Source organism: Talpa occidentalis, unplaced genomic scaffold (genome assembly GCF_014898055.3).
Source record: "Talpa occidentalis isolate TD23 unplaced genomic scaffold, MPIMG_talOcc4v2.1 talOcc4.2, whole genome shotgun sequence".
NCBI lineage: Eukaryota > Metazoa > Chordata > Mammalia > Eulipotyphla > Talpidae > Talpa > Talpa occidentalis.
The window spans coordinates 67,581,269-67,602,911 of NW_023602073.1; the positions used below are offsets into that span (position 1 = coordinate 67,581,269).

At 41.1% G+C, this 21,643-nt stretch overlaps 1 protein-coding gene across 4 annotated transcripts in view; it reads right to left on the reverse strand.

The window, feature by feature from the left end:
• The window catches only part of RCAN2 (regulator of calcineurin 2), a 259,876-nt gene extending 254,963 nt beyond the window's left edge, over positions 1-4,913 (reverse strand). The window contains exon 1 of one of the 4 annotated variants that reach the window (XM_054698849.1): positions 4,326-4,603. The gene's annotated coding sequence lies outside the window, so the exon portion shown is untranslated. Of the gene's footprint in view, positions 1-3,690; positions 3,700-3,864; positions 3,883-4,325; positions 4,604-4,793 lie in introns of those variants that run through there. The other 3 variants (XM_054698847.1, XM_054698850.1, XM_054698848.1) reach the window with 3 other exon arrangements.
• Positions 4,914-21,643: the final 16,730 nt, after the last annotated feature.

Below are 21,643 nucleotides of genomic sequence, written 5' to 3' on the forward strand. Positions count from 1 at the left end.
ATGGTATCTCATTGTAGTCTTGATTACAAGTAATGTTGACATTTTTTCATATGCTTATTGGCCATTTGCATTTCCTCTTTGGAGAAGTTTCTCTTTAGCTCTTCTGCCCATTTGTATGTCCTTTTTGTAGAAATTTCAGTTTAGTTGTCTTGCATTTTGTGGGTTTTTTGTTTTGTTTTGTTTTTTCTAGTGAGTTATTTGAGTTCTTACCAGATAAAAGATTTGCAAATATTTTCTTCCTCTCAATGAGTTGCCTTTTCATTTGTTGGTGGTTTATTTGGCTGTGGAGGAGCTTTTCAGTTTGATGTAGTCCCACTTGTTTATTTTCACCTTTGATAACAATTTCAAAACACCACTGCTAAGACACACATCAAGAAGATTGCCGCCATGTTCTCTTCTAGGAATTCTATAGTTTCAGGGCTTGTTAATCTTTAATCCACTTTGAGATGATTTTCTTTTTTTTTTTTTCTTTTTAAAGATTTATTTATTTATTTTATACAAGCATTGGGTACAGTCAAAAGTGCAGGAGGGTGAGAAAATTCACCAGAGTCAGAGCGGAGAGTAGAGCAGGCAGACTGACGAAGTACACTGCTGAGGGGAGCAGCGGGCAGCAGGAGAGGTCTGCACGCCATGTGGGACCCTCCTCCAGTGGCCGGGGAGCAGCCGGGATCGAACCGGCACTGCAGAGGCTGTGGCAGCTTTGCAACCCAGTGCAAAACCGCTGTGCCACCGGGGAGGCCCAAAATGATTTTCTTGTATGGTGTAAAATAGCGGTCCAGTTTCATTCTATTGCATATGGTTGTTCACAGTTTTCCCAACACCATTTATTGAAGATACTATCCCTTTCCTATGATATATTAGTGGCTCCTTTGTCATAAACTTATTTCTGGGCTCTCTATGCTGTTCTATTGATTAATGTCTGCTTTAATGCCAATACTGTTTTGATTACTATAGCTTTGTAATATAGAATGAAATCAAGAAGTGTGATATCTCTGGCTTTGTTCTTCTTTCTCAGGATTTCTTTTACTATTTGGAGTCATTTGTGGTTCCACACAAATTTCAAGATTGTTCTACTTCTGTGAAAAATGTCATTGGAATTTTGTTGAGGGTTGTATTGAATCTGTAGATTGCTTTGAAGATTATGGCCTTTTTAACAAGATTCTTCTAATATATAAGTATGGAATATCTTCCTATTTATTTGTGTCTTCTGCAATTTTATTCATCAGTTTTCTTAATTTCAATATATTGGTCCTTTACTTCCATGGTTAAATTTATTTCTTGGGGGCCTCCCCAGTGGTGCAGTGGTTGAGCACTGGGCTGTGAAGCTGCCCACAGCCTCTGCAGCACCGGTTCGATCTGCGGCCGCTGGCAAGGGTCCCGCATGGCAGACCTCTCCTGATGCACCCGCTGCTCCCCTAAGCCATGTGTTTCGTCAGTCTGTCTGTTCTGCTCCCCACTCTGGCTCTGGTGAATTCTCTCACCCTCCCACACTTCTGACTGTACCCAGTGCTTGTATAAATAAAAATAAATAAATTAAAAAATATATTTCTTAGAATTTTATTCTTCTGATGAAAATTGTATGTTTTTCCTTTATTTATCTTGTCTTTGTGATAGTTTGTTATTAATGCATAGAAATGCAACTGATTTTGCATATGGATTTTTTTATCCTGAAACTTTACTTAGCTCTAATGGTTTTATCATGGAGTTTTTAGGGTTTTCTAGATATAATATTAAGTCAACTGCACATAGAAGCAGTTTTTATTTCTTTTCTGATTTAGATGCCTTTTTTCCTTGCTTAATTGCTCTGCCTAGGACTTCTAGTACTATATTGAATAAAAGTAGCAAGAGGTGGCACTCTTGTCTTATTCCTGATCCCACAGCAAATATTTTCAGTTCAAAATCAAATTCCCATTCTTTTTCAAACCTCTTTTCATATACTTCCTAATTCAAAGCCTGACCATTCATCTATACATCAAAGCTTTGCCTTCATAACAGTCCTTTAGATGACCACTGACTTTCCCTCTGAAATGGCTCTCAGTGTATCTCTCTTCTTTTTCTCTGGGCTGCCAGGATCAGCAACATTTTATTATTAGTATTATTGCCTGCACTACTCCAATGATTTAAAATCTGTGCTCATTTCTCTTCCCAACCCCACCTATTCACCACCTTCCAAGTCACTTTTGCAAAATTCAAATTAAATCAAATCATTTCTCTCAAAAGGCTGCATAATTTTTCCTCCTCAGCAGTATATGCACAACCCAAGCTCACTGAACCACCTTCTCTGGTGCCACCCCTGTGCTTCAGAACACCTAGATGTTCTTTAAACACACCCTTTCCTTGAGTGTGGAATACCAAGCCCTTTCCCTAGAATAATGCTACCACTTACTAGGATCCAGTCCAGATTCTCTCCACTATTTCTTCCCTGGACTCCCACTAAAGTTGTTCCTATCTCCATTAAACACTCACTATAATGATCATTATCACTTATTTTCTTATCTTTTTCTATTAGGCTGATTTCTGAAAAGCCTGGGCCTCATTCTTTTAGCCTCCAACATTAGACCTGCACAGTAGAAGTAGATGCTTAACAAATAACTATTCAGTAAACTGAGTGGATGGCACAGGAAGTAAAAGAAATGGGAAAGTGAGACCTCAACAACAATCAAAACTGGTCTCAATTCAATTAGTTTGTGTAACATGTATGATGAGCAACAAATGATTATGCAAGTGGCTTTTAAGAGTGTGATGTATACTTGCAAATGACAAAGCTCTTAAGTTTCCATTTATACCTACTAAATGTTCTTCACGAGATAGCAACACCCTCCCTGATTTAGTTAGTGTCTGCTGTACCCTCACACTCAGGGCATTTTGAAAGCTCTTGGAATCCTGTAGCTTTAGGTAAGACACTTTTCCATCACAAAATTCTATGAGCTTAACATGGGTAGTAGTTGCTCAATAAATGCTTGCTGATTTGATTTGCAGTAGGTTTGAAAGCAAAGTGCAACCCATATTTTAGACTAATTTGACTCAATGACTAATTGTACTTAAGATAATAGCTTTAAGAGTAAAGAAAATCAATGTGTAGACTGAAAAGCAGCCAAGTGTTCAGTCCCCTGCCTCCACCACTCAGCACTGACCTGCTTCTTAAAGCTTTCCAGCTCCTGGGCATTTCCAACTTTATTGGGCCCCCAGATTGGAGGGTCAGGTTAGCAAGTGTCGCCCTGTACCTGTGATGCACTTGTCCTGTGTTTTGAAGTTGATGTAATATGTGTGAAAGTTGTGCTGCATTATTTAAAAAATGCCCTACTTTTCCTAAAGCATCCCCTCTCTATGATAAGTTAGGTGGGATTCTGGATGAAGGAAAGGAGACGTGTGAGCTGAATGCTCCAGCATGCTTTCATCTACAATTGTGGATTTGTGTGTTGAAAAGAGCCCAGAAACTTTTGTTTTCACTAAAACGATGCTGTTTTAAAAAGCTTTGGCAGCCGACTCGCTAAATATTCATTGAACGCTTCTATCCCAATGTAGGAAACAGAAAAGGTTCAAAGCATGCCCTCTGCTATCATTCACTTGGGGATAAGAACAAGATAACAGTGCCTTGGAGAATAAATCATTAACTAAAAGTCAAACCAAGGTACCCTGGAAACCAGTGAGACCCAGAGTCAGTCCAGGGATCATGCGGCTGGGATTTACCTGTTCCCTCTGGTGACTTCTAGAGCGAAGCATCCCACAGGCAGGACAAACTCGGCACACTGCGCTCCCTTCTATTTCACTTTTCAAACTTGAAGTTATTTTTAGATGACCTAAGCCGCTAATCCCAGGCAGGACAATTCCCAGCTCAGTTCGCTGTGTCTCCGAGCACCTTACCTCCTCCCCTGCACTTTCTTTTAAGCACTGGGAAAAGAGTCTCTCCGTTTGCTCTGGTTCTCTATGGCCACTTTGCTTCCCACAGCCCATCTCCAAAACTCAATCTGGGGTCCAGAGGCGTCTTTCTCGCTCTTCCACTTAATGCACCTGCTGCTGCTACTGGGAAAGGCGAACCTTGGGGTTCGCCCCTTGGAATAGGGAAGGGGCTCCCTGAGACCCGCGCCCTCTAGAGGGGTGTAAAAGGGAGACCTCTGCCCCTCAGGCCGCTGCCCGGTGTGATTACAGGATCCGGAGACCACCACCACTGCCCCGCTGCTGCCGCTGCCCTCCGATCCCCCTCTCGCCGGGTCGCGCTTGCCCGCCCCCTGCCGCGGTTCCCCGGCACGGCAAGGACCCCGCGCGCGCAGCCCTGGCAGGACAGGGAGCAGGGACTCGCGTGCCGGCGCGGTTACATAACCGACCTGCTGGGCGTCCGCGATGCGCGGGCAGAAGCCGAGGCGGCTGCTCAGGCGGTCCGCTGGGGCCGGTGGCTGCGGGCGCGGCGCTGCCTGCTCACCTGCCCGCCGGTGCGAGCGCGCTCTGGGGCGGGCGCGATGCCCGCGGGCCTGGGCGTGGGGCTGTGCGCCGCGCGCCCAGCCTCTCGGTCTCGGGGTGGCCGGTCTGTGGGTCTGTGGGTCTCTGCCTGCTGCCCGCTCCTCCCCGCAACCTCCGCCGCCGTCACCCGGGACAAAGCCGCTCCGGGGAGGGGCCGAGCCAGCGGCTCTCGCAGGAGCCAGTGGAGATGGGCGCGCCCCCAGCTCCGACTCATCGGGCCAACCTCCAATCAGACCCCGGGAAACCGAAAGCCCCTGTCGGGCCTCCTCTCATCTCCTCCCCCCTGACCCGGCGCCCTACCGGGTCCCCCACCCACCCCACCTCCCGGCTCCTACCTTGCCCTCTGCCTCACACCACCTCCTCCCCACTCAAGGTGCCCGGAGTGGGCGAAGACCCTCTGAGGACTCAGCTCTAGAGCCTGCCCGCTGGAGTCCGGGTCTCAGAGGGGAGGGGTTCCTCGGGGTCGCAGCCAGCGTGGGGGGCTCCTGGTGGGTCAGAGTGGGAGGGGGTGATTCTGAAGCTGAGGATGACCTGGCGGTGACAGCCAGAAGTAACTGTGGCAGAGACGCAAACTATGAGGGTTTGGGGGAGCGGTACTACAGGAGGGACTCTTCTCACAAGGTGACGGAGCCCCCCACTCTGGCTAGCTGAGGAAAAGTCGGGAAGCCCCTATAATCCTCAGGGCGTTTGCGCTGCCTGTGCGCGGGCGCCCTCTGGCTGGAGCCGCGCGCTCCGCCCCGCCCGCGCGGCTGAAGGTGCCCTGCGCGGGCTTCAGGGCTTTGCCTGCTTTGCTGCCACCCGACCTGGGCACAGAGGGGCTTCAAGGACTCTCACTGTGTGAGCGCCTGTGACACAAGTATCGGATCATACAGTGAACGGACTGAACGTGAAACAATCTGGGGTAGATGGGTTGTTCCACAAACTTGACACTGGTAGAAGTCTCCTGCTTTCCAAAATAAAGCAATTCAGAGCAAGGAGGAAGCCCGTGGTTTTCGGGTGGCTCGGGTAAGGACAGGCCTGCGTCTCAAGGGAAGAGCATATTAATAATGCAAAGGATGGTAATCGAGAAGTGGGGAAAATTGAAGGAAAAAGTGGTGTGTGTGTACCTGTGTGTGAACCAACCTGAGGGAAGGAGTGAATGGCAGATTTAAATCGGTTTTGTGTTCTGTCATCTTTCTAATAAATAGTCCTTTTTCTTTTTGATTTTTATGCCATTCTGTTTCCTGATAACCACACTAAAAGTGCACTGAAGCAGTCTTTTAAGTTTCACAGTTATTCGTCGCTCACCCAGACACCGCATCGTTTTTGCCAAGGTTGACACAGAATCAGATCCTAGTTTTTAACTGAAAGGGTAGACCTTCTCTCTTCTCTCTGATTAATCTGCAATAATATTAAAAAGCATGGAATTTCTAAGTTGAAAATGGCCTTAGATGCTGTTTGTCCAAACTTCTTCTGGATGCATAAATCTATAAATACGCATGGATTTATATGGATTACTTTTTTTTTTTTTTGGATAGAATTGTCAGAAAGAGCATCCTTATTGTAAGTCCATATTGCCTTAAAATTCTTGTTCGTGGGCCTCCCCTGGTGGTGCAGCGCTTGAGCGCTGAGTTGCGAGGCTGCCTGCAGCCTCTGCAGTGCCAGCTCGATCCCGGGCCACCGGGGAGGGTCCCACAAAAAAAAAAAAAAAAAAAAAAAAAAATCTTGTTCATTTGTTCTAGCTCACTTTTGAAATTCTAGTTCACTTTGAAGCCATGAAAATAGAGTCCAATTTCTTTTCCAACTGTCTTTCAACTCTGGGAGAATAGCGATCATGTCTCACTCCAAAACCCCCTTTCCATGTAAAACATTCTTAATCCTTAAAAAAAAAACTCACTTTCAGTAGTTCCTAGAATATTCACCAATTCAAAAGCTTTCAGCTTAATCTATTTTGTGAATAAGTAAAGTTTCTGGTTATAGAATATATTAATTATAGACATTTTGAGAAGTTGGAAAATTTTTTCCAAGGTGTAATATGAAGGTGTAAGTTATAATATGAAGATTTGTGAATCTTATAAAGCACTTAACATATAAAGCACTTAACACAATGCCTGACACATAGTAATACTAATATATGTTCTCTGATACCAAATATAAACTTGGCCATTTTCCTGCCACTCAGAAACAAGTAATCTTATTTCTTAATAGACTTTATTTTTATTAGTGTTTTAGATTCACACCAAAATTAAATGGAAGTACAGAAATTGTCTTTATCCCTCCATCCCCACATATGCATTGCCTCTCCCCTTATCAACATCCCCACCAGAGTTGCACATTTAGTATGATCGTTGAACTTACATTGACACACTAGTGTCAACCAAAATACATAGTTTACATTAGGGTGCACTCTTGGATGACATAGTCTTTGAGTTTTGGTAAGTATATAATGACATGTCCACTATATTATAGTATCATACAGAGTAGTCTCACTGTCCTACAAATTCTCCATGTCCCCCCTGCATATCCTCCTTTTCCCCACCACCCTCTAGCAACCACTGTTGTTTTAACTGTCTTCACAGTCTTGCCTTTTCCAGAATGTCATACAATAAGTGTAACCTTTTTAAATTCACTTCATTTCTGTTGTACTGTGTAGTTGTTTCTCCCACTGAATAATATTCCATTGTCTGGATACACTATACTTTGCCCATCCATCTATCTAAGGACATTTTTTTCATGGGCTTATTTATCTTCTATAGATGCATATATATTTTTGGTAAGGTGTCTGTTCAGATCTTTTTTGTACTTTTTTAATGTGCTATCAATTTTTGTTGTTGTTATTGTTTCTTACTGCTATTGTTTTAAGAGTTCTTTTAATATTTTGATAAACAGTCCTTTCAGATATGTATTTTGTTAATAATGTCTCCAACTCTGTGACATGTATTCTCATTCTCTTAACAATATTTTTAGAGAAGAACAGAAATTTTTAAATTTAATGAAGTTCACTTCATCAGTTTTTTTTCTTTCAAGGATCATGCCTTTGGCATTTTACCAAAGAAGTCATCATACCCAAAATCATCTAGTTTTTCTTCTTGTGTTATCTTCTAGGAGTTTTATAGTTTTGCATTTTACATTTAAGCCTATGATCCATTTTGCATTTTTTTGTGGAGTATAAGGTCTGTATTAGATTTTCCTTCTCCTTCATTATTGGTATGTTCTGTTGTATTCCCTTTGCCACTTTGTCAAAGATCAATTGATCAAATATATGTGGGTCTATTCCTGAGATCTCTATTCTGTTCCATTGATCTGTTCATCTGTTCTTTCACGGATACCACACTGTCTCATTTAATGGAACTTTTAGTACGTCTTGAAGTGTTACTCCTCCAACTCTGTTCTTTTCCTTCAATATTGTGTTAGTTAGTCTGAGTGTTTTGCCTCTCAATATAAATTTTAGAATCACTTTGTCAATACTACAAAATAACTACTGGGAATTTAATTAAGATTGTATTGAATTTATAAATCAAGTTATAAATAATATTTCTTTTATCAAAGTGTTGTAGTTCTCCTCATTTAGACCATGGACATATTTTGTTAGATCTATTCCTAACATACTCCTTGAAAAAACTAAGTCAATAAAACTGAGCATGTTCCTAATAGTTCAAGAAATCTCTGATATCAAACCCTCCAGGCAAAGACCACCAAGAACATACCTATAGTGTAACAAGTTGTATTTATTGTATTTATTGTTCATTGCAATAAAAGAGGGAGAATGCATGTCACTGAGAGTAAGTAATTGTAGTAAGAAGACATAAGGAAGCACTGCCTCATAGGATTTGGACTTAAGTAATTTTGGAGAGGGTTAAAAGAAGCAATGTCTTGCTCTAAATCACATGTTGTTAGTAAGTTGGGATAATTTGTTGCTTGTGTATATTAATGAATCTGATATATAAGGCAAAAAGAATGAAGCACGTCCACAGCTATACTTGGTAAAGAAGTAGCAATCATTCATATTATCTAGGATAGGGAAATGTTTATTTTATGGTTTGGACAATGTTCACATTGTTTTCTCTATTTGGATGTGATTGCAAAAAATTTTGCTTTTGTTTCAGTACTCTGTGGTCCTGGGATGTTTCGCAAAACTGTTTATATGCAACAGAACACCAGGGCGAAACTGATTCTGCCTGGAAGGACATATTCTGAGAGCGACTTTTCTCTTTCTCGCTAGTGAGATATAGTCCCTGCGATACATAAGCCCTCCCTTGCTTTGGCAACCTCACATAGTAAACAGAACATCAATAATAATCAGCAATGCTTAGTACTAAGAATGTCCACCAGCTTTTCCCACAAGTGGGAAATAAACAAAAGTAACACGAGTAATTTCTAAAGGGCTTTCGATGGGAAAATTAGTAAGTGTTAAGCTTCCAGGACAAGGGAAAAATAAAGATGGTACTGAGTGAAAGAAAGGAAAGTTCTATGAACTCTGGAGTTGTGTGAGAAGATGTTATAGGTAGAGGGGGATTGACCTTCCACAAAGAATTGAATTTGGAGAGGGAAAAAAGAAGGTGGTGAACTTTTCGGTGGAGACAGCCATACTCTTAGCTCTAGAGAGAAGAGACTTTGGTCCTATTAACTACAATACCGCAAGGCAGACAAGAGGAGTACAGCCAGGACAAGATCCAACCTTAGGGTTGATGAAGCATGGAGATGGAAGAACAAATCAGAGCAGAAGGAGAGAGAAACTGGCTCTAGCACTGGGTCAAATTTGGTTCAAAAGATTCATTATGGTCTCAATAACACAGCAGACAAAAATAACCATCAATGCTTATTGTTGTCATCTAGAAGTTTCACACAGAGAATTTGGAAACTAAAAGTCTCAGGAGACTCTAAGGACAGCTCAACAGTGCATCACATCAAGGAGCCTGGAACTCCTTCCAACATCCCTCTCACTAAACTTTGGATCAATTCTACAGACCAGAATGGGGCAGAATTGCAGGAAAGGGCTGAACATCTCAAGTATGAGAAGTGGAGGACTGGAAACACTGAAACCCAACATAGGTCTAGAGTTTTAATCGAACTCCTCTATTTACTAGCTGGATGTCCATAAACAAATTGTTTTACTTCTCTAACCCCTAGGTTTTTCATTTGTAAAGTCAGGATCACAGTAACTATATCAGACATTGTTGTGAAAATTAAATACCATAATGCTTTTAAATCATCTGACCCAGTGTCCAGGCTCAGTAATCTAGAGGCAACATCATCATCATCATCATCATCATTGCCTGCTGCATTATCATCAACAAAAAGAAGAGAATGAAGTAGAGGTCATCAAATCACAGCTCCCATGCCAAATCCAGTCCCCACATTCTTTACAAATAGTTTTATTAGAACATAGGCCCTCGCTGGTGGCGCAAGGGGTTAAGCACAGCACTGTGAAGCTATACGCAGCCTCTGCAGCACAAGCTCCCCGGCTGGCCAGGGAGCTACCCACATGGCACAGTAGACCTCTCCTGTCTCACCCACTGCTCCCCACTCTGTCTCTGGTGAATCCTCTCACCCATCCCTGCCACATCTCTGGCCTGTACCCTAGTTCTTGTATGCATAAATAAATAAATCTTTTTTTTTTAAAAGGAATACAGCCATGCTCATTCATTTATGTATTGACAATGGATACTTTTCCTACAACAGCAATTGAGTTACTGCAATAGAGACTTCAAGATGTGCAGAGGCAAAAACACTTGCAATTTATCCCTTTATAGAAAAAGTGTCCTGGGCTTCCCTAGTGGCACAAGGGGTTAAGCACCGCACTATGAAGCAATCCACAGCCTCTGCAACATGAGTTCGATCCCCCGCCGACCAGGGAGCTACCCACATGGCACAGCAGATCTCTTCTGACTTGCTTGAGGTTTCCCTCTGCAGTATATTTCAGTCAGTCTGCTGTTCTCTTCCCCACTCTGTCTCTGGTGAATCCTCTCTCACACACACACACCCGCATCTCTGGCCTGTACCCCAGTTCTTGTATGCATAAATAGATCTTTTTTTAAAAGATTTATTTATTTATATAAGAACCAGGGTACAGCTCAGATGCGCAGGAGGGTGAGAGGATTCACTGGAGACAGAGTGAGGAACAGAACAGGCAGACTGACAAAATACACTGCTGAGGGGAGCAGCAGGCATGACAGGAGAGGTCTGCTGTGCCATGTGGGTAGCTCCTGGCCGGCTGAGGATTGAACTCATGTTGCAGAGGCTGTGGATTGCTTCGTAGTGTGGCACTCAACCCGCTGTGCCACCAGGGGAGGCCCCATAAATAAATCTTTAAAAAAAGAAAAAAAGAAATGAAAAAAGGTCCTAGTCTCTGTTCTAAGGTAAGGAAAGCCAATGAGCACCTCTCTGTTGAAAGTTATGAGGATGCCTGCATGGAAACCACACTGAGGGACATAAGGAAATAGTAAAAAAAAAAAAAAAAGATGCAACAGGTAAGTGGAAGCACACCTGTTAGAAAAAAGAGCAGTCTTAAAGTCAACAAAATATTTTTTTTTGCCATAGTCCAACCATCTCAAATTGCTAGAATTAATCCTCTCTCTGGGACTAGCTACATAATTTGGGAGACGCAGTGAAAAAAATGAAAACGGTAACCTTGTTAAAAAAATATTAAAGATTTTAAGATGATGACAGAAGAACATAAAACCAAGCACAGGGCACATCTGAACAGGCTTGTAGTTGTGTTTAACTCCCTCACCTAAATGTATATGCTCACTCATGCACACACACACACCACTTACACTCAAAAAATACTCTATGGTCAAAGAACAGTGTAAAGACAGTCATTTGTGAAGCTAACTGGGGTTTTGTTCTGTCTACCACAGCATTTTCTCCTATAAATGATTCCTCCATGCCCACAACCTCCTCTGCCTTCAATTTTGATGCAGCAATAAGAGCAGTTCCCTCCATCTAACTCTCCGTCTTCACTGTAGCATGACACGTCCATATTATCACGCAGAGGGCAGAGGAAAACTGCCTGTCTCTGATTTCTCTTTTTCCATTTGTTACAGCATGCCATGCCCAAAATAGTTCAGTCTGCTTTCACTGTGGCCCCACGTACACTATGCCAAGAAGAAAGCTATTGTGGCCCGTGCTGGAACTTTCTTGGCTTTGGAGAGTCTGCAGTGTGTAAAGTTGTCCAGTTAAAGTGTAGGTAGAATGAAACCCAAAAGAAAGGTCACAGGGCAGCTAAGCTGATCTGTGTTAGCTTCACAGAAACAAATATGTGCAAGGAGCTACAATACGAGAATTGTTAGTTAAACTAAAACTCATGAATTATCTCATCTGCCCTAAAGGGAAAAGAAATCACAAAAACAAAAATAAAAAGAAGGGTAGGTTATGTTTTTTATTTTTAAAGATTTATTTATTTATGCATACAAGAACGGGGCTACAGGCCAGAGGTGTGGGGGTGAGAGGATTCACCAGAGACAGAGGGGAACAGAACATGCAGATTGACAGAAATACACTGCTGAGGGAAGCAGCGGGCAAGTCAGGAGAGGTCTGCTGTGCCATGTGGGTAGCTCCCTGGCCAGGCATTGAACTCTTGCTGCAGTGGTTACAGTTAGGTTCTTGGATTGTGTCTCCACCATGGAGGTCCCTATGTTTTATTTTTAATGCTCTTTTGACAGTCCATGGAGTGGAAAATGTGAATATAAATAATAAGTCTTTGTTGTACATAGTATGGAAAATATTCATAGATAAATATTGCAATTATTTCCATTTTTTGCAATTTTTAAGTCTATAAATGAGCATAAGATGCTTTGGCTAATTAGGAGACTAAAGATGCCAATAGAGCAAAAGCAGTTGTGATCACAGGTCCACAAGTCCCACTGTAAGGATCCCACAGGGTTGTGGATGACTGAGCACCCTCAGGAAAACCTGTAAGTCCTCAGGGTTGGTTGATTTTCCAAAGAGAGAGCACCAATCTACTAGGAGCATCCAAATTTGCCTGGTATATGTCAGATTCTTCCAGGGTTCGAAAAGGTAACAGAAAGTTCCGATAAATTAATTTGAACTAAAGTACTAATAGCTGATAAGAGGCTCTCTAGTTACTCCCAGATAATATCTATGCAGTGGTCCCAGCATAGCCATGGTTTGCTTTGTGCACTGACTCATGGTCAACCACCATCCAAAAATATTATGTACAATAAGATATTTTGAGATAAATGGACCATGATCACATACTATTTACGGCAACGATATTGTTATGATTGTTCTATCTTGTTGTTAACTGTGCCTAATTTATAAGTTAAACTTTATCATAGGTATTTATATAGAGGAAAAAAACATAAGATGCAGAAAGTTTCAGTCGTATCTGTGGTTGCAAGCATCCACCCGGAGTCTTGGAAGATGTGCCTCACAGATAAGGGTGAGGATTGTTCATAGATGGGACCAGGTGCTTGAGAGTTTGGCAACATACTCCATCCCATCTCTCTGTCAGCCTGTTTCTCCTTGCTCCTGGATCATGCCCTCTATTTTAGTCTTGCACGCTGTTCATTGGCAGATCCCTCTGTCTGGGTGCCTTGGGCTGACCATCTTGAATTCTTTCTTCAGCAATTAACAGAAAATAATAGCAACAAATGCTGCTTACTATATTCTAAAATACTGATTCTCAAAGAGTTGTTCGAGGCCTAGCAGCATGGATATCACCGGGGAAATTGTTAGAAATGCAAATTCTTAGGTCCAGTCCAGATCTACTGACTCAGAAATCCATAGTGGAACCCACAAATTAGCAAAAATTCCAGGGGATTCTCATGTATGATAAATCTTGGGGTCACTGTTTAAAGCACTTTGCCTCCATCAACTCATTTAATTTTCATATTAGCCCTCCAAGGTAGGCAGTAAGATTATTTCCATTTTAAAGATGAGAAGACTGTGGCACAGAAAGTTTAGGTAACTTGGCAGAAGCTCTAGACTTCCAAATTTGAATCCAGGCAGGCTGCTGAGATTGAGGATGCTCTTCCTCTCAGCTATGCTGCCACTCAAGCCAATGCTTCTGTGAAGTCTTTTGTGGTTCCAACCTCCCATATATCACAATATCAGTAGATCCCACATCACTTTCTTCTCTTATGGTGCTTATGTTTTTCTTGTCATTCCATTCCCATTACCTATATTGCAAAAAGCGAACATTGGTAGAGGATGAAAAAAATGAATAATTGAATGAATTGCTCAGTGAATCAATAAATGTCTTGACTCAAAAGTAACTTGACTAGAATTTTCCAGAGAGCTTTGAAAGAAATACAAGATCCAGAATCCTATCCTTCATCCATTTTGTCAGTATCTCCAAGCACTGGGCTAGGAATCTATATTTTTTGAAAATGAAACCGAAAACATGAACCAGACTTTAGGAAAAAGTTGCACCCAACAAGCTAATTCTGCACGGAACTCTTGTGTTAACTGCCACTGACCTATCAGATAGCTTGATAAGGCCAAATTGACGTAAAAAATGAAGAAAGGGGAATCTTTGGGCCCTTAAATTTTCTCCCTACAGGGTTGCTAGCCCTATAGTCAACCCTTTCCTTAAATAAAATCAATATAATAATCTCCTGCAGTTGGTACCACCGAGCTGCGCATGGAAAGTGTTTTTGTCCCTGGAACAGGCAGTCCTTGGCATTTATAAAAATGGATTATTCCAAAAATGTATTTGTAAGTTGAGTTGTTTGGAACTCAGAAAACACTTTCCCACAGAAGTAATATTGGAAAAGAAGGTCCCATTCCTCTGCCAAAACACAAAACCTGATTTAGAACACTGTGTCTGAAATAGCAGTTCAGATGGGGTATGCGGACATCCATGGGAAATGTGGCTGGGACCCGCCCACCTTAGATCTGCGGCTTATGAGAGGACAGCGAATACAGCCTGGACAGCATCGCCGGAACATGCCTTTATTGTCCCTCCTGGCACACACACACACACACACACACACACACACACACACACACAGTGGCTGCTTACTGCATGATAGAAAGACAAGCTTATCGCTGAAGGATGACTGAGGGGTTCCAGTGTAACCCTCTTCACTTGTGCAGTCAGTCATCAGCAGCCCCAGGCCTTCACCAGAGTCAAGGAAGAGAGAGATAATTAGATGAAGTCTAGATAAACAGCAGTGCTTGTATCCCTACCTCTAACATCCTCTTACCTAAATTTTGGAATTATTATACAACCTCCAGTGTCAACTTCAGGGCAGCTGTAACTACCTTCCCTAGCTTAACTCAAATAATAGTTTGGGGACAAATGTAGAATAAGTGCCACATGTAAAATAGTTGCTGAAAAGTGGAAAAGAGACCAAATTGCTAGTTTTTCCTTCGCCATTAATTAGCTATGTTATATCAGGTTAGGTTCTCTCTTCATTTGTAAAATATTGGGGAAGGGAAATGTTTTATAAAATCTCTAAGTCTTTCTAAGCCTAATTTTCAGAAGCCAATGAAAATAGTTTCTTTGAATTCCTTATGAAAGACTTATCAGTCTGCCAACTGTTCTCCTACCTTTTCTGTACTTGTCTGTGAAATCCTCAAACTCATCCCATGTCAGTCCCAAAGACAAACAAAGTCCCAAAGACACACAAAGTCCCAAAGACACCAAGACTAGCGAGTTACAATTTCACTTCATTCTTATTAAAGTAAATATATTTCATTTAATTCTTACTTGCTCATAGATAAACTTCATTTGGGCAAATAGCTCATTGAGTTTAAACCTTGTACTTAATTAGACATCCCTCAGTGCACAGCAAATTAAGGAAAAAAGTGGCAAAATAACAATGATCTCGGCTGTTACAACAGGGTGTCCCTATCATAGTCTGGGGGTGTCCCTGGAATTGGCATTAGGAACCTCAAGACCAGGATAAGAAAAGAAACTTTCACTTTCACCCTGTTAGAAAAAAAAAAAAGTCAGACCAAAAACAAAACAAGTAACCCCAAATAATGTATAACAAAAATTCCCAAACCCTGACATCTTCCTACATCAACTGTGTAAGAATTCTGTGGAATTACTTGGGGAAGGGAGGAAATCTGGCTCTGGAATCTCCTGATTTTCAGGACCTAGAATCTGATTTAATCTAAATAGTAATATTTTATAAATTTTTAATGTCAGACGTATGAGTGTCTTGTACACATTATTTAATTCAACCCTTAAGGCAACCCAGTGAAATATGTTATTTCCATTTTGCTAAGTAAGCACATATATTTCACTTGTAGAATAAAAAAGCAGGGAGAAGATGTACAAAGGAAAAAAGACAGAGTATAGGCTAAATCCCAGTAATTCAAACAGCCCAGTGTCCAGTTAAGTCTTTGTTCTACCATGTTCCATGAATTTGAGGAAAAGTGCCTACCTTTCAGGCTTGCTATAGGTTTCCATCGAGAGCTTACACACAACGACTTTGCAACAGCGCCTGCCAGACAGTCATATTCAATGACTTAGTATCTTTACCTGGTCTAGCAACTCTTTGTGTTCCCACATACCAGAAACCTGTCTACATTTCTGCAGATAAAGGGCTCATATACAGCCCAATGACAGAACCAGAACTCTGAAAACAATTCATTCTTATTTTCTGAAACAGGCCTGGAGTCTCAAGGTGCAGTGGCATCGGCATCACCTGGGATTTGGCTAGAAATGCAGTATTGAGACCCACTCCAAACTTCCTGATTTAGGTTGTCTAATTAAACAAGATTTCTAGGTAATTCGTGTGCACATTAAATTTGAGAAGCTCCACTCTCAGGCACACATGGAAGAGCAATTCTTTCTGGATTTCTACTGGTGCGTGACTTGGGACTCTTTAGTTCTGAAATTTCAAGTGAAAGACAAAACTTGTGGTACCCACAACAGGCCAGGCTACTGGGCTTCCCTCTGCCTTTCCCATTTTACATTGATTAGTTCAGAATGTCTTCTGTCTTATAATCCACTTGGTGAAAACCATTACTCAAAGCCCAACTCAAGCATCGTGGAGACTCCTCCTAACTGCTTTCCTCTTTTTTTTTTTTTCAAGATTTATTTATTTATGCATCCAAGAGCTGGGGTACAGGCCAGAGATGCAGGGGGTGAGAGGATTCACCTGAGACATAGTAGGGAACAGAACAGGCAGACTGACTGAAGAACACTGAGGAAAGCAGTGGGTGAGTCAGGAGAGGTCTGCCTCGCCATGTGGGTTGCTCCCTGGCAGGCCGGGGATTGAATTCGTGCTGCAGAGGCTGCGGATTGCTTCATAGTGCAGTGCTTAACCCCTTGTACCACCTGGGAGGCCCCCGCTTTCCACTTATTCCAGGAGGAAATTATAATTTACACATTTATTTTGTATCAATGCTGTTCAAACTTCTTTGATTACAATCCATGATAAGATATTCTACAGACACACTCTACCACACACACACATTTGTATATTGCTGAAATGAAATTTTCATGAAAGAATACTTTTACTTACTATATGTGATGGGTTCAACATTACTCTGTTCCAGTTCATGTATTAATTAGCAGGCTGCATGCTCCCTGTAAGATTAATTTAACCACTAATAGGTTGTGAGTGACAATTTATAAAGCCCTGTAGAAAAGTATGTCTTTCAAATGAATAGTACTAAATTGCTGGCTTAGTTTCATGTCTGATACTCCTTCTAGATAGAGAGTGTGAGGGTCCTACGTCTGGAGAATGTGGAAACCTAGCAATATTTGTTGAATGAATAATGAATAGATCTTATTATAATCTGTTTGGCAGATGTCATTGCTCCACCCCTTAAATCTTTGGTCCCAGTACCATCATTAATAGAAAAAGATATGAGGGGTTGTTAATGCAATAATTTATCAACCACTAACCATAACTACAAGACTATATAATGAATCTCTGTGTTCCCTATAGGAATTTTCAAATGAAAAGTTGTTCCATGGACCATTATGTTAAATAATAAGGGTAAAGAGAAAAATTGTGAGTTCAACGATAAACTGTTTTTTAGGATTTTCTTTTTGTTTATGGCTGATATTTTTTATTCTCCCCATTGTAAATTAAATGGTGCTTGAGTCGCTGTACTGAGACACATTTAGAACATCCTGTGTTAGGGAGATGCCAACCTGCCATTTGAGCCTCCCCGTGGTATTCTGCCAGTTCACCTCCACTCTTTCTTTCAACACGTCTGCTCTTCCAGAAACCCCTTGGGCAGAGGTTTATGATGGGGGAAAGTGATGACCAACCACATTCATTTATCATTTATATCCCAGGCTTGGACATGACACTCTAGTATGTTAGATGGGGAGGGACAGGAACTTTGGTGTTGTTTTTGCAAAAGTCACATGCCTTCTGCATGCTGCCCTTCTTTCATTCTGAAGAGGTGCACGGAAAAATAAAAGACCTGAAAAATAAGTCAGAAGGAATAGCAGTTCTTCCAGTCTCATCTTTTACCATAACACAAAACTGAAACATGCCACCTAATAATCTTTTCACATCACTGTAGTTCATTCTCCAGTAGTTCATTCTCCAGTATTATTACATTTATATATAATGTTTGAGATCTCTTTGTCCGCATTTTAACCGTAGCTCTTAGAAGCTAAGTGACACAAATGTCCTAGACCTTAGTTTCCTATTTATAAGATGAAGATAATAATAGTACCTACTTTATACAGTTTTTGTGAAGAAAAAAGAGATAGTACACAAGAACCACTTAGAATTGAAACAGGCACACCACAAAAGTTCAGTAAGTTCCAACTATTTTTTAAATTATTATTACACCAGAAACCATTCCATGTATTATTTCTTTCCTGCCACATTTAGACACTTATGTGATGAAAACTCTTTAAAATAAAGTTCTACATATACTACATGCAATGTGATATCCTAGATTAGATCCTGGAACAAAAAAGCACATTAGTGGGAAAAATGATGACATCTGAATAAAGTCTGCTGTTTAGTTAATTTAGTATCAAAGTGAATTTTTTTTTGTTATGACAAATGTCAGAAGGTTATGTAAAATGTTAACACCAGTGAAGAATGTACAGGAACTTGCTGTGCCATCTTTGCAACTTCTCAATAAATTTAAAGTTATTCCAAAAGGAATTATCTTTTAAAATATCACACATAGTCCCTGAGTACATGGAAAACCCAGAAAGAAGGAAAATGTGACTTTGTCTTCAAGAAGCTTCAGCCAGTCCCATTCTGAGAATAAGACAGCAATGAATTTACTATGAACTGACCAAAAGGTAATAAAAGTCTTAATAGAAGTGGAAAGAAACTCTCAACAGCTTGATATTAAGGACCAGATTCAGAAATACTTTTGTTCTCTATGATTAAATCCTCTGATTAATTAAATAGCATAGTTTCACAATTCCTACTCTTTGAATGGTTCCTCCTCCTGGTTGGTATTTCAGCTGTAGAATTCCCTTTATGTTGGAGGTACTCTCTTATTCCTGACTAATGCAGATGTGAATTTTATTAATTTATTAATTTCTAATGGGCGGTGGAATGCAAGAGAAACCACCCAGACCTCATAATCAAGCAAAACTAAAATCAAACCCAGGTTCTTACCTCTTAAATAAGTTAACTGAGACTCTTTTTTCATTGTAAAATGGAAGAGAGAATATGAAACTTCTTGGCTGTTATAATAATCAAATGAGGTGATGTCATAGGCACCCCCAGCCTACAATAGGCAAGTTTTATTATTAGTATTGATATCCTTGGAAATTATCTACTAGGCACGGCCCTAGTAACCATATTCAGGTACTTATTCAGTTGTCAAGTACACATTCCACTTCTTGAAGACCTTACTTTGGAGAGTTCAGGATTGTTTCGCCAAATGGAGAGGGTAGCAGACCCCAGTGGAGGAAGCTAGCATAGATTAGGCGTTAATTGCATTGGCTTTGGGGCCAGTCAGACTGGATTTAAATCCTAACCCTTCTATATATCAGCTTGCTCCCTGTGTGTCATTGGGAAATCGACTTAACCACTGAATGCCTCTGTTGTATAAAGTATAGATAATAATACCACCTACCTCATAGAGATGTGTTATATTCACGCATGTGAAATCTTTGGGATAGTGCTAGGCACATAACTGGCACTCAACAAATAATAGCTACCACCAGTAGCTTTATTATTATTCAACATTTATTATTCAACATTTCTTCTTTTTGCTAGATGTTCTGGTATGGGGATAAAAGGGGTTCAATGAATGGAGACTCTTCCAGCCCTGGAAGGAACCAGGACTAGTATAAACCAAAATAATCTCTTCTCCTTTTCCAGTTCAGGTGTGGTATGTGACTGAAGTCTGGATAGTGGAACCTCAGGAGAATCTGCTGGTGGCTTCTAAGAAATTCTTTTTGCTTCCTACACTGAATGCTATTGTGAGGGGCTATACAGGCAGCTGTCACGTGGTCCACAAATGAGCCAGGAGGTCTACAGAGGGGATTCCTGATGAACCATCTTCCTTTGGAATCTCTTTATGTGAGATAATAGATATCCTGATCATTTAAGTCACTTTTGATCAGGTTTTCATTTACTTGCTGCCAAAAGCTACCTAATTAATATAGATCATAGAGAGTAGATGGAAGGTATCACCATTTCCAGTTTTATGGGATAGGAAGCTATATTTCAGAGATTAAATTTATTTTCCACAGGGTTACACTTAGGAAAGTGAAGAAAGTGAGAATGGAAAACATGAAAGGTATTTTTGTCTCTTCTCACTGAACTTTTTCTTGAACTATTCACTTATTCCAAAAATAACGATTAGGTCTACAAGATACACTCACAGTTCCTGTGGCATTTCTGGCTTTTGGGGCAGGGTGAAGCTTCTGAGGGGCAGGGTAAGACGAGCACATGTCCAGAGAGACTGGCAGGCTGGCAGGCTGGCACCCCACCATGAATGCCAAATCCTTTATAATGTGCCCAGGGAAAGGTATGCCTCTGGATAACTAAGGGACAAATTTCTAGTGAGATAAAACATTTCCAAGAAGGCTGAGTTGAAAATTTTGTTTCCCACATACTGAAAAATGAGAGCACATAAGCTGTTTAGTCATTAATTATTAAAGCCAATACAGATATTTGACTTTATGCCAACATTCTTTGGATCAGAAGTAGATGGGGTCAGATGGGAGTCACCTGGTGTGGACTCTCTCCCTTCTTTCTCAGTTTGGAGTGCTTCCCTCTATCTCTTTCAGAATAACTTTGGTCATCTAGCTTGCTTGAAGCTTTTTTTTTTTTCCTTTCACAATATATCCCCCCCCTCCACAGTGCCCCCTTATGTCCCCTTGTCCCATAGTATTTTTACCTTGTCCAAGTACTTATTCTTTCATTCATTCATTTTATTCTTAATTTTATTTATTCACTGACTATCTTGAAGTGACTACTATTTCTTAGTCAAGTTGAGGAGAACAGTTAATATATATAAACTTTCACTGATAGTTAAAACCAAGTATAATCATATCACTAGAGCTAAGATATCCTGGGGGGCTTTAAGAACATTGTTATTAATCCTCTAAATTATTGTTCAGAGAATAACATCATTATTTCCAAAATTAAAGCTGAGGAAACTATATAAGTTCCAGAGAGGTTAAAGCAATTTTCCCCGTGGTTACACAATTAGTCAAATGCAGACTGGGGTAAGACTTGGGTCACTGAGACTCCAAAAGCTGACATTGTCCACAACATCAAAACAGTGAGTAAGGCAAAGAGAGGGGGTTTCTAGGGCCAAATCTTATTGAAAATGCTGCAACTGGAATGAGAGAGATGAAAAAGGAATGGATTTCAAGCAAGGATACAACACAGCACAGACTCCTGTTGAAATGTGGAAGACATGTGAAGAATAGGAGAGAAGTAAATGTGAGGGGAGAAAAAGGGACATTGGGGAGCCATTATCTAAGGCCAAGATATCCTGAGTTAACTCAGGTGACCACAAGTTATTGTCAGTTTTGTTTTTTTTTTAATATTTATTTATTTATTTATACAAGCACTGGGTACAGTCAGAGCAGCGGAGGGTAAGAGAATTCACCAGAGCCAGAGCGGGGAGCAGAGCAGGCAGACTGATGAAGTACACTGCTGAGGGCAGCAGCGGGTGGCAGGAGAGGTCTGCACGCCATGTGGGACCCTCCTCCGGTGGCCAGGGAGCAGCCAGGGATTGAACCGGCGCTGCAGAGGCTGCGGGCAGCTTCACAACCCAGCGCTGAACCACTGCGCCACCGGGGATGCCCTATTGTCATTTTTTTTTTTAT